Consider the following 13,363-nt stretch of genomic DNA (forward strand, 5'->3'; position numbering starts at 1 on the left):
TATAGGAATAGATTACAAGAGTATACGTTAGGGAATTTCCTTTCTTTAGAGACTAGGGATTTTTCCCGATTTTGGGGATTTTTGTAGGGACATTTTGAAAGCCCATTTTTCAGTGATTTGGCCGTCCACCACCGAAACCACTGTTCCCTACAGGGATTAATCGAGGTAACGGCCACCAAAACCACATCTCCCTAAAGGGATTAATCGAGCTAACGCCGCCGCCGCAAAATAGCTCGCATTCATTACCTACCGAATGAAGCATCACTAGGTCTTCATATAATTTTTTCTACAAACGTTTGGTTAGCGACGGTACGCTTGGTTAGCAACGGTACGCTTGGTTAGCGTTGGTATGCTTGGTTAGCGACGGTATGCTTGGTTAGCGTTGGTACGCTTGGTTAGCGTTGGTACGCTTGGTTAGCGATGGTACGCTTGGTTAGCGATGGTACGCTTGGTTAGCGATGGTATGCTTGGTTAGCGACTAGCCCACGCATGTGAGACCAGGTCCACCACGCGTGGTTATTATTTTTTTTAGAACACGCAGCCCAACGGCTGCCGTGCTGAGGGCCGGGTATAGCCCGGGCCTGTTCAGCCCGAGTCCCGGATGACCTTGAGTCATGGCTCAGGGCTGTTTTGGGGTGGTTAGCGATGGTATGCTTGGTTAGCGATTAGCCCACGCATGTGAGTATACGGTAGGGATTTTCCTTACTTTCAAGACTAGGGAATTTTTCCTGATTTAGGGATTTTTCTAGGAAATTTTGAGGGCCATTTTCAGTGATATGGGCTCCCCTCAATACCCAGTTCCCCACAGTTCCCCAGGCTTGTCTTGGGGGATTGGGGGCTGGGGTGGTGGAGGGGTGAGTGGTGATTCTTAAGATTTACCCCACACACAATGCACTGCAAGAGCACGTTAATCAGCGGACTGGACGAAAGCGCAGCAGAAGATCCCTCCCCACAAGAGCCCCAGGTGGAGGCAGGACCCTGCTGGCCTCGAGTCTGTCCCATGAAGGGCCACGAATCTTCAACAGTCTGCCTAAGGAAGTCTGAAACCTAACAGGTTGCCCGGTAAACAGGTTTAAGAATGGGTTGGACAAGCTGCAACAAACAGTCCCAGACGAACCTCCAGTGCCGGGCTACACCTCAAGATGTAGGACTTCCAACACGATACCGGACCAAATCGCCCTGTTGAGCAGGGATGGCAGGACCGGGTGCAGCAGTGGACCACCACTACTGTGAGGCGGGGCCTCTAAACAACACCAAGTAAGTAAACAGAAACAGTCAGCAGATTACTTCACAGCACAACGAAAACTACATGAAAAAATAGTTTTGGCGCAGAGTCCCGCAGGTGACAGTCTGGAAATTACCGCACCTCCTCCCTTCCCTTCATTTCCTCCCTGTAGCTGCTCCCTTCCTCCCTCCGTGTATCTCCCTTCCCTACCTTCTCCTTCTCTTGGTCTTCTCCTGAAGGTCGGGGAGACAGACAGACTTTCCTTCGTGTCTGTGTTTACACTCTCCCGCTGCTAGGGGTGGGCAGGTACCGGTACCAGTACCGGTACTAACGGTACCAGTACCGGTACTAACGGTACCAGCTAAACGGTGCGGTACCGGTACCAGATTGCTCGGTACCGGTACCAGTTGCTCGGATTAAGAATATATAAGACAGCCACCCAAAAAACATTCAAGGTATAATGGAACTATTCATAGTAGTTGGTCCCAGGCAGAGGGGGAAAAAAAACAAAAACTATAGAAATACACCCATCACGGGTGGTCACCAGTTTATTTTGAATATATTTTTATGTAGTAATCAGTACGACTGTTTGTGTTATGAATAACTAGATAAGAAGTGATAGGCTACTGTCTTACAGTGAAAGGTAACTATTTTAGCTCTGATTGATTCAGACGGCATTAGGGTACTAATTATTAGGTTTGCTTAGTTCCGTGGAATCATATATAATTCTCAATCTATTAAGTCGCCATATTTTATTTTAGCAGCAATAGGTTATTATCCTGAGCAGTGATAGGTTATTATCCTAATGTTGAGCTGCAGCTCTAGGATAGTGTCATTTGCCCTGACAGCTACTTCACAGCAAGTTTCCACAGCAATAAGATGATTTTTCTCATTTATTTAAAATACTGACTACAATATTAATTTCTGAATAATTTATGGGAATGGCAGTTAAGGAGATTTTTTTATATTTTCTTGAAATAGCTGTGTTGTTATTCTGTAAATATTTTGCTCCATTGTTCTCGTCGTTGTATTCTGGTGCGACAGTTATTTCCATACGATAAAGCATCATAGGTTACCTCAAAAATTGAAGGCAGTCTCTGAAATATACCACTCAGGTCAGGCCAAAATCTTCAGGTAGGTTATGTAGGATTGTGCAGGATAGGTTCGGCTCGGCCCCCTTCCTATCTTTAAGTTTAAAAAAAATAAAGCTGGGGGCAAATGCTATAGCTGCATTAGCATTACAATTTGTTCTTCCATTCATCACTCTGTCCCTCAGTCACTGTTATAATGTACTTGTTTAAATTTTCCAGCATGTTTTTCTCAGTTCTCTTGTTTTCTGCACACCCAACATTTATTTATTTTCATCCTAATTTCAACATGACAGCATTTTTTTTTAATAATACTTTATGTACATATATGTCTCTCCCACAGGATGTGGAATTCTTCCGAGTCTTAAGATGCTTGTCACAGTGAAATACCTGGTCACAAGCAATTTCCTCTTCACCATAGCTGACTGCATATAAATTGTCGTCATCAGGTAGCAGGGCTATTGGAGATGTCAACTGATATACCTGGTACACTTTCTACATATAATTTCTCTATCCGAGGAAGCACACCATGTGTCCAAAAAAGTTTATGATGTTGCTGGTATGGCAGGAGTTACAAAGAGTCAGGGTCAAGGTTAGACTACACCTAGGATCAGTCCGCTCATTCTCAGTAGTGATGTACAGGCTGACGGATGAGGTCAGGCAGCAGTCTCCATGGACCATGATATTTGTGGATGACATTGTGATATTTAGTGAAGGCAGGGAAGAAACTGAAAATGAACTAGAGAGGTGGAGGTATGCACTGTATAAGAGGGATGAAAATCAGCAGGAGCAAGACTGAATACATGTGAGTGAGCCCTACAGAAATGGTACAGTGAGGTTTCAGTTAGTGGAGTTGGCAAAGGTTGATAAGTTCAAATACTAGGGCTTAACAGAACAAAGCAATGGAACGTGTGCTACAGAAAGGAAGAAAAGAGTACCGTACAGGCCAGGTGGAATAGAGGGAGAATGGTGATACGATCATCCGATATTTCTGCTCCAGGACAAAGCCCTGGGGCTGTCCTGTGGTGACTGTGTCCATTTATAGCATCAAAGAGCAGTCAAGTTACAGATATCATAAAAGACCTTTTGCTGTAAGAAAATCTTTATTTGGTAATAAATTTACCTGTATTTTCAACATGGAAAAATAAATTATTAAACTGTGTAATCCTTTTTTTCATCACACGTACTAAGGCTAAATAAAGCTATATTATCAATAAAATATTAATATGTAATGATAAATTCTTTACCCCATGCTAAATTAATTAATAAAGGTAAAGTTGGGGGCATATGCTTTAGCGGCATGTGGCCTCATTGCTCATCTCCATCTTATTGGCCCTAGAGCTGGTTGTTGGTAAGAACTAATTATCCTGGGACATGGCTAGTGTGACAGGAGAGTTACCAGTTTATTTTCCCCAGGTTATCCCAAATATCCATTTCTTTGAGTGAAGAAACAATTCCCCCTGCTTTATTTCTTAGTATTTTTAGATTAATAGTACTCAAAACCATTATAATTTGAAGAAAATATACAAATAAGTAATTCAATACAAGTACCTAATAAAGAAAACTAACTAATCTAAGAAAACCTAACATAACCGTACCAGAACTGTCAGTGCAGTGGACAGTAAGGGCGGCAGCTGCAGTGGTTAAGTTTGGTTAGGTTATGTCTGTTTGGTTGAGGCAGCAGTCTCCATGGACCATGATATTTATGGGTGACATTGTGATGTGTAGTGAAGGCAGGAAAGAAACTGAAAATGAACTAGGAGGAGCAAGCCTGAGTACATGTGAGTGAGCCCTATGGAGATGGTACAGTAAGGTTTCATTAAGTTGGCAAAGGTAGATAAGTTCATTTACTAGGGCTTAACAGTCCAAAGCAATGGAATGTGAGCTACAGAAGAGAAGAAAAGAGAACCGTACAGATGAAATGGAGGGAGAATAGTGACAGAATCATCCGATATTTCTGCTCCCTGGGGCTGTCCTGTGGTGACTGTGTCCATTTATAGCATCAAAGAGCAGTCAAGATACAAATATCATAAAAGACCTTTTGCTGTAAGAAAATCTTTACCTGGTAGTAAGTTTACCTGTATTTTCAACATGGAAAAATAAATTATTAGACTGTGTAATCCTTTTTCATCGCACATACTAAGGCTAAATAAAACTATTTTATCAATAAAATATTAATGTGAAACGATACATTCTTTACCTTTACCCCATGCTAAATAAATAAAGGTAGAGTTGGGGGCATATGCTATAGCTGCATGTGGCCTCATTGCTCATCTCCATCTTGCTGGCCCTAGAGCTGGTTGTTGGTAAGAACTAATTATCCTGGGACATGGCTAGTGTAACAGGAGAGTTACCAGTTTACTTTCCCCAGGTTTTCCCAAATATCCATTTCTTTGAGTGAAGAAACAATTCCCCCTGCTTTGTTCCTTATTGTTTTCAGCTCAATAATACTCAATACCATTATAATTTGAAGAAAATAAACAAACAAGTAGGTAGTTCAATAGAAGTACTAAAGAAGGCTAACTAATCTAAGCAAACCTAACATAACCCTGCCAGTACTGTCAGTGCACTGGACAGTCGGGGCGGTGGCTGCAGTGGTTAGGTGGTGCTACTTTGGCTTGTTATCTACAAGAAAAAAAATATCTACACCGTACTTTGGCTTGTTATCTACAAGGGAAAGTATCTACACCATAGAAATTTTATTTTGTAATGATATCTACATGGTAAAACTAATTATAACACTTTTGGTTTTGGTTTGGTTATGTTACGTCTGCTTAGGTTAGTTACTTATAATGTACACCTTCATATTATGGTTAAATAGCATTTATTTTTGCCCTTTGCCCACAGTTTGGAAGAGTACATGATATTTTGAAGTGGCAGAGCTAAACCATTTACCAAAGACTGTAAATATTCGTCCTTGGGGTGTTTAATCCTCTACTCCCCCTTTTTTAATCACACTGAAAAAAAATGCCCAGAAGATTAAAGAAACACTGGTACATTGGTTAGCAGGTTCAGCAGCAAATCCCTGTGTCCGTGTATGAATCTCAGCTTGATCAGTCTACACGCAGCTCACCCAGCTGTTCATGGACCCTTTTGGGCTGACCAACTAATGGGTATCTAGGTAAACTTTGGGAAGATAAACTGTGGGTAGCAGGAATATCACACTGGCCCTGTCATTATTATTATTACCCACCACAGACTCAAGGACAAGTAAGGCGGACAAACACAGAGGCCGCACGCAGCTTTGAGGCATGCCCACAACTCTACCTGGAGACGAGGTAATCTTGAAAACATGATTTATCTCGAGAAAAACGACTTTGGTCGCTGTACAGTTCATGGTACGCGCCGAGAAATCACGTGACTTTGTTTACGTTTTCACGCTCACGCTCGCCAACCTCGCCCGACCAGTTATACCAACATTGCCGACGATTTAAGTTCGGTGCGGGTCTCTTATGTTATGAAACATCAGTATCTCTTCATATATCTTTTCTACAAACCTTCAACAGTCATGGAAACGCTTTGAAAATCCAATTCAAGGACTTTTTTTTTACTCTTGAAAATAGGGGATAATGTTTACGAAAGCGCGTCGCCTCCTCTGGCGGCGGCCGCGGCGACGCTGCAGCCGCAAAATAGCTCGCAGAGGGCTTAGGGTCGGGGAGCATATTTAAACTACTCCAACCGAACTTTACAGCCTACTAACGGGGGGGCTGCGCCCCCCTCGACCCCCCCTTCTAACCAGGGGGGGCGTAGCCCCCCCCTGGACCCCCCCCCCACATGTATATGTGACTTATTTCAGCGAGGAGGTATTTCTCGCAGCACCCGCTGCAGCGTCGCGGCGAGCACCAGAGGAGGCGACGCGCTTTTGTAAACCCCCTATTTTCAAGATTAAAAAGAAGTCCTTGAATTGGATTTTGAAAGCATTTCCATGACTACTGAAGGTTTGTAGAAAAGATATAAGAAGAGCTACTGATGTTTCATAAGGTAGGTAATGAGATACTGGCACGGACCTAAAACGATCTTAACCTTGATTTCTATATATTTCAAGGTCGAGGAGGCAGCCCAGGAATAATATAATCAAAGGACCAGTGACTGTGCCTCACCTCACCACGCGCTCCCCAACCTGCCACTACTGTACTATCACTATTACCCGGACAAAGTAAAAGTAGGAACAAACTTTGATACGTATAGTTTCCACACTCGCTTATCTGATGTGCTATATAATTTTCAAGACTGAACACAAGTCCTGAACACTGCTCATGGCACACACTTCCAGTCTGTATAGCCACCATTGCAGCTTTCCCGGATATCAACTTGCAGGCTGCCAGCAGTTTTTTTGCCCATCTGACCTTTTCCACTGTATATTCTTGTCGTGCTGTTAAATGGATGGGCCAACCAGGTGAGCCTGCTGTGCTAGAAAATCCCACGCTTGAAGTTCATATTAGCAGTTAGAGTCCTTGTAGCACCTATATGTTTTTTTCATTTTAGTAGCTTTTAGTACGTCAGGACAGCCGCGATGATGGCCCAGAGATGCATAAATAGTTTGGTATTATTAACTTGCAGAGTTCCTCCTACTTACCCATAGCTGGGCGTTATTGCGATAAGTTATCGCGATACTTTATCGCTGATAACAAAATCGGGTTATCGGCCATCCATTACTTATTTAAATATATATCGGTATCTTTTTTCCGCCTCTCAGAATAAAAAAACATTGTTTCCTCCCTACTGCGCATGCGTGGCCGGGCGCCCAGTGTTGTATGGAAAAACTTCGGGGTATGAAATATCTTCGGTGAAGAGATTTCATATTTAGATTATCAATATTAAAACATTAGGTTATTTTTTATGTTAGACTCAAAAATCAATATATCAAAGAGTAAAATCATTTAACTTTGCCCAAAAAAGTGCCTATTCACTGCTTCAAATTTGATATTCCATATTCGTTTGTGAGCATGCCATGGTATTGAAGGCACATGGTGTTGTGTTATTTAGTGTCCCATCGTCAAAACCTGGCGCTTATATTTACAAACACTGGTCTCATGTGAACTGCATGTTCAGACCATTAAGCGTAGCCTGTTACTGTTTCACAAAGCTTTTTAACACATTAAGAGTTACTGGAAGGCTGAATCACACATACAGTACCATCATCTTCACCTTTTCTAAAACGACTCTCTGTACATATAAATACAACTCGTACAGTACGTGTCGTTCTAGAAACAGCGAGGATGGTGGTAGTGGTGCTGTATGTCTGATTCAGCCTTCCAGCAACTCTTAATTACGGTTAAAAAGCTTTGTGAGAGTGTACAGGTCTACGCTTGCTGGTCTGAGCATGCGCAGTTCACGAGACCAGTGTTTGTAAACAAAACGCCAGCTTTTGACGGACGCCAAATAACACAACACCGGTTCAGGCGTTTCTAATATTACTGTCCATATGTACGTGTCAACGTGTGGTTTTCAGGTTTTATAAGTTTTCTAAAATACAGATAATGAAAATTTGAATTCATCTATGTTTTTTATTTGAAATATCAATATAGTATTGTTTTAGCCTATCGGACTTATCGCTAGCTAGTATCGGAATTGTGGATTTATATCGGTTATCGGTTATCGCCTATATTTGTGTCTCCAGTTAACAAATATCGGTTATCACCGATAAGGTTTTTCATTATCAGTTATCGGTTATCGGGAATAAGGTTTTCTGTTATCGTGCCCAGCTATGTACTTACCCAACTTAATCTTTTCACAAGTCATACATGAATTCTATTACCTTCAAACCTCCTGGGAATCCCTGGGAAATAGTGAAAAGATCAAACAAATACTAAAATAGCCGTCATATGTTTGTGGGAACCTGGACGTCCTTAGGTGGCTTAATAACCCACAGCGTCCTGTGGCAGGCACAACTCACAACTCACCACAATAAAAACCCAATAAGAATGCTTCCACACATTGTTGCATTGGCCGCCTGTGGCCATGCAGTCTCCCACACACATTTCATGGCTATATCTAAACTTGTTTTGATCTTTACACTCTTTCCTACAATTTTCTGGGAGGTCTGAGATGTTAGTTTAATAAATGTATGACAACAGAAGAGCAATTGGTTGAGTAAAGGATGAGATATTCCCATGTTGATAATACCAATCATACCCTGGAATAATAATACATAACTGGAATCACAGTAAGTTACACAATACCCTGCATTTTGTCGGCAGGAAATTTGTCAGAATGTGTTAGCTTAGGTGTGACCACTGTTAGTAATGTAACATCACACACCCTAATACATAAATGATTTAATTCCAGGAGGCGGGCCACCAACACCCCTGACACCCACTCAAAGCACAGTCAAAAGCAGTCAAAGCAAAGCCTGCTAGTGCTCGGGATGGATAATAGAACATTTGCTGGACAACCATCAAAGGATTGGGGAAGACTGGTGCACACTGAAAAAAAGGGGAGTGACACATATCATAGTTACTATAATCTACCTGGCCTCTCTCTCTCTCTCTCTCTCTCTCTCTCTCTCCCCCTCATATTCCTCTCTCTGCTGCTGTATGTCATTCTGCTAACGTTGGTGGTTATGGCTGTTCAAGCAACTCCTCTTAAGGGTGCAACTGTAGATCTTCATTGTTGTGTGTTGTAGTATGCATACCACTATTATCATCTTAAGAGAATTAAATCTATACAGATATTCTGAAATGCATTCATAAGTTAATGAATGACATGAGACAAAGAGAGAGATGAGTTGGGACTGATGTGGCAGAGTGGCAAAGGTGAAGAAAAGGAGGAGGAGGTGGAGTGAGGGGTGCAAATAAGAAAGCTAGAGTAAGAATAAGGAAAAGTGGGCATCTTTCAATCGATGAGCATTGCAGGCATGCGAGATTTCCAGCACTCAGTGTAGGGTCAGAGTTTTTCCTTACATTCAGACAAGTACCAAATAGTGGTTAGAGGGACTAGCAAAATTTGTGATTAGAAAGGTGCAGAATCTATTAACTAACACATCACAGATAGCCATAATAAGACACTCGACATTTTCATCTCTTTCTGTTACAGCCCTAACGAAACCTGCATTGTGTTGGGGCCATCACCCGAGAAGTCCCATGGTGCTGGCCTTGTTGCTGCCGGGAGAGCAACGCTAGAAGAGCCCAAGCATCAGTGTTCTGGGACGACCTGGAAGCTCTGTCTTCAATGTCTTTTGAACATTACTGCAGTCTGGATAAAGAAAACAGGGACATGACATTCGATTGTAAAGATGAAAACAATAATTTATTTTGGGAAGTTATAATAAATAATGTGGGTAAAGAACAACAAAACCAAAGTGCAATAATTAGTCCATTATTAGTGTAATTAATATTTTATAATATAATGTTATGTTGTAAGATAAAACATATATAATAGTAAGAAACTTGTTATTTATTGAATAAATATGAAAATTATGAAAACTTCCTTAGTATTATTAATAATGGGAATTTTTGCTTGACATGATGGTGTAGGTATAAAGATACAATGAAGACAAATGCCGTATAATGACAATACATTTCAAGGGTGAAAAACTTTGATCATGGTAATTGATTAAGTGAAAAAGTTTGAGTGTGAAAAAGTTAGTGACATCAGTGAATATTAAATGAACAAAGTACCTGAAGTGAGTTGCAGCAAAGTGGTCCCTGAAGGTTCGTCCATTGTCTTGTCCCCAAGCTGCTGGTGCTATTGCCCCAACATCATGATCTGGGGCAGCATTTTGATTATCCAGATGCTCATCATCAAGAGGAACATTGCACCTCTTGCAAATGTTGTGCAGCACTGCACATACATAGACAATCTGGCACACCTTCAGGGGTGGACTGACCCTTATTTCAGTGTGGAGAACTGGAAATCTTCGTTTCAGCTGGTCAATTCCCCTCTCCACAACATTCCTGGTCTTTGAGTGTGCTCTGTAATTAAGGAAATGGAAGCCACATTGTAATAATATAATATATTAGGATACTCAAACATTTCTAAGTGACACTTTTGTCTGGTCAAAGCATATATCCTACACTGAACTGTTTCAATCAACACTTGCAGTTACCTGTTCCCCAACCCCCCAAAATATTAATGAGATAATGAAATCATACCCAAGCCATGGAGTGCACAGTTACGCTATCCCTGCTTTACCTTGCAACATCCCCACAATTATGCTGATTCTGCATAGCAAGCAAGTGTGTATAAACTTACATATTGTAATTTGCTTGTGGTCCTGGCTGGGGATTAAGATAAGGTGTCAGCAGCCAAAGTTTACAGGGATACCCATGGTCTCCTAGCAGTGAGCATCCACGTGGGATTATACCAGCGTCAAAACACTGCTTAAGCCCACTTTCATTGAGGATCCCTGAATCACGTACGGATCCTGGCCACTTAGCCAAACAGCTGATGACTTCACATCTTGCATTGAAGATAATCTATACATTGATGCTGTGATATCCCTTCCGGTTGATATACTCGTCTGGAAACTCTTTTGGTGCAGTTATTCTAGTGTGAGTGCAGTCTATCACACCCACCAAACCCAGAAAGTTTGCAATTTCCATAAATTCTGTTTTGTTCAGTTGCATCACTTCATTCTCTGTTGGGAATGTAAGATATCTTCTCATGATGTGTGTCGTGTTGAAGGCTGCCAGTGTTTCGGAGATAACTCTGCTAACTGTCTGCTATGATGGTCCCAGCTCTTCACTGCTGTAGAGTTGCATTTTGCCTGTTGCCAAATACCTGAAACAGGAAAAAAAATTACAGTATGATAAGTGATGACCCAGCTCAGTTCAACCAAACTAACCACCTACAGTACTTTGACTACCAAACAACAAAAATGAAACAGACCTATTAACACTAGATAATGGTAATTGACAATGACTACAATCAACAACTCATTAACCTAACTTGACCTGACCTACCAACTAAATCTAACTTAAGCTAAGCTGACCTTTGTCCCACTGCCAAAATGCAATAAACAGAAATAAATCCCAACTTCATTACAGTAAATCCTCCCTAAGTCAGAGTGATATAGGCCAAATTTCATATATCTCGAACGTATTGTAAGTGTATGGGGTGACCAAAGTAACTACCATCTGCATGGAATTTTTTAACTTATGATAACTAGGATTTTAGGTTATCTCGGATTGGTCTTCCCCAAATTAGCTTGACTTACAGTGGGTTTACTGTTTTTTTACCGAGGTGCCAGTTTTGTGATGGTGATCATGGACCTCCATCTCTCCCTATCATCAGCCATTCTCACAACTTCTGCCACACTGTGTCTTCCATCCATGCCTTGTAGCAGGCTATCCATAAATTTAATTCCTTGACGTCCTCTTGCTCTTCTTCCTTCCATTCTTCCAAGCAGTCACTTTCTAGTCCTCTCCTTCTCAGCACATGACCCAGAAACTTCAGTTGTCGCCTTCTTATACTTTTCATCAATTGCCTATCTACTGGTGCTCTTCGCAGAACTTCCTGGTTTGTTACTCTATCTGTCCAGGGAATTCTCAACATTCTCCTCAAAAACCACATTTCTGCTGCTTCTATCCTTTTCTTTGTATTTATTTTAATTGTCCATGTTTTGCAACCATATAGTAAAGTTGGCCATACAAAACATTTAAGTAATCTCAATCACATCTCCATATTCATACTCAAATTATTCAACAGTTTCCTCATATTTCTGAATGCCGTCTTTGCTATACATATTCTCCTGCCTATTTCCTTCTCACTTCCTCCGTCTTCACTAATCATGCTCCAAAGGCAGGGTTGTTGATTTTTTTTTAATCAAAAATAACAATTTTTTTTATTTAGCTAAATCAGATTTTTTCATTTGAATCAATTTTTTTTATTATTATTAATGAAAATAATGAAATGAATGTAAGGCTCTATATTCTCTACATTAGTTTCAAACACTTGTTGGAGTATTCTTGTATCATATTCCATCATGATAAGTAACCTGGCTGGCTGTTTGAGGCAGTCCTAAGACTGACCAGCCGCAGCCAGCCAGCCACTGGCCAGCACCACACCACAACTCTCTCTAGTCTCTTAACAGTCTAACCAGATCATGTCATGTTTTGGACATGTCCTCACTGAAATTGCACAAAGAAAGATGAATGCAGTTTCCAATGAAAGTATCAGAAAAGGCTGTGGATGATCCATGTATGTATGTGAAGTGATTCTTTGAGAAATAAGGGAATATATTGCAAATATTTCCTTTACTGACACTTCCTAAAGTTGGTGTTTTTTGTCCCTTTTAATAGTTTTTCTTTAGTTCATTTGAGTGTTTGGAAGGGCCCAAGACTACCCACATGCTGTCCTCATGATTGCCCATCAACTGGACTCCAGCGAAACTCTCTAAGGAGGACCAAGTGAAGCTCGGGGGGAGGGGGGGTGGATTAGCCAAGCAAGATGGCAGCACTATATAACAGTTGCCTGCACTACCAATTGGCTGAGACCAACCAAAAGAGTAAAGATGGGGGCATACGCTACAGCTGAGTGTGGCCGCAGTGCTCATCTCTGTGGCACTGGCCCTTGAGCCATTGGTAAGAAGAACCCATCACCCCAGGATAGGGTCAGCGTGACATCCAGGTTACCATAAGAACATAAGAACGCAGGAGTCTACAAGAGGCCGGTAGGCCTGTACGAAGCAGCTCCTTTGACCCTAAGCTCCCGTGTATCTAACCCCACCTGATATCGCTGTCCATGAATTTATCTAGTCTATTTTTGAATGTGACAATTGTATTGGCACTCACCACATGACTGCTAAGCCTATTCCACTCATCCACCACCCTGTTAGTAAACCAATTTTTGCCTATGTCCCTGTTGAATCTGAATTTATCCAGTTTAAACCCGTTACTTCGTGTCCTACCCGGTTCTCTTACCAACAAAACCTTATGAATGTCTCCCTTATTAAAGCCCTTCATCCATTTATAAACCTTGATCATGTCTCCACGCACCCTTCGCCTTTCTAGAGAATGCAAGTTTAACTGTTTGAGTCTTCCCTCGTATGGCACAGTTTACCTTCCCCAGGTTTCCCCAGGTACCCATTTATCGACCAGCCCGAAAGGGA

At 41.5% G+C, this 13,363-nt stretch overlaps 1 long non-coding RNA gene across 1 annotated transcript; it reads right to left on the bottom strand.

The window, feature by feature from the left end:
- Positions 1-8,848: 8,848 nt before the first annotated feature.
- On the bottom strand, positions 8,849-10,676 carry LOC126992903 (uncharacterized). Its single transcript, XR_007747156.1, has 3 exons — positions 10,507-10,676; positions 9,933-10,226; positions 8,849-9,507 (listed from the first exon to the last, which is right to left on the bottom strand). It is a non-coding gene; the product is annotated as an uncharacterized LOC126992903 (long non-coding RNA).
- Positions 10,677-13,363: the final 2,687 nt, after the last annotated feature.

The sequence above is a fragment of the Eriocheir sinensis genome, unplaced genomic scaffold (assembly GCF_024679095.1).
Source record: "Eriocheir sinensis breed Jianghai 21 unplaced genomic scaffold, ASM2467909v1 Scaffold516, whole genome shotgun sequence".
Lineage (NCBI taxonomy): Eukaryota > Metazoa > Arthropoda > Malacostraca > Decapoda > Varunidae > Eriocheir > Eriocheir sinensis.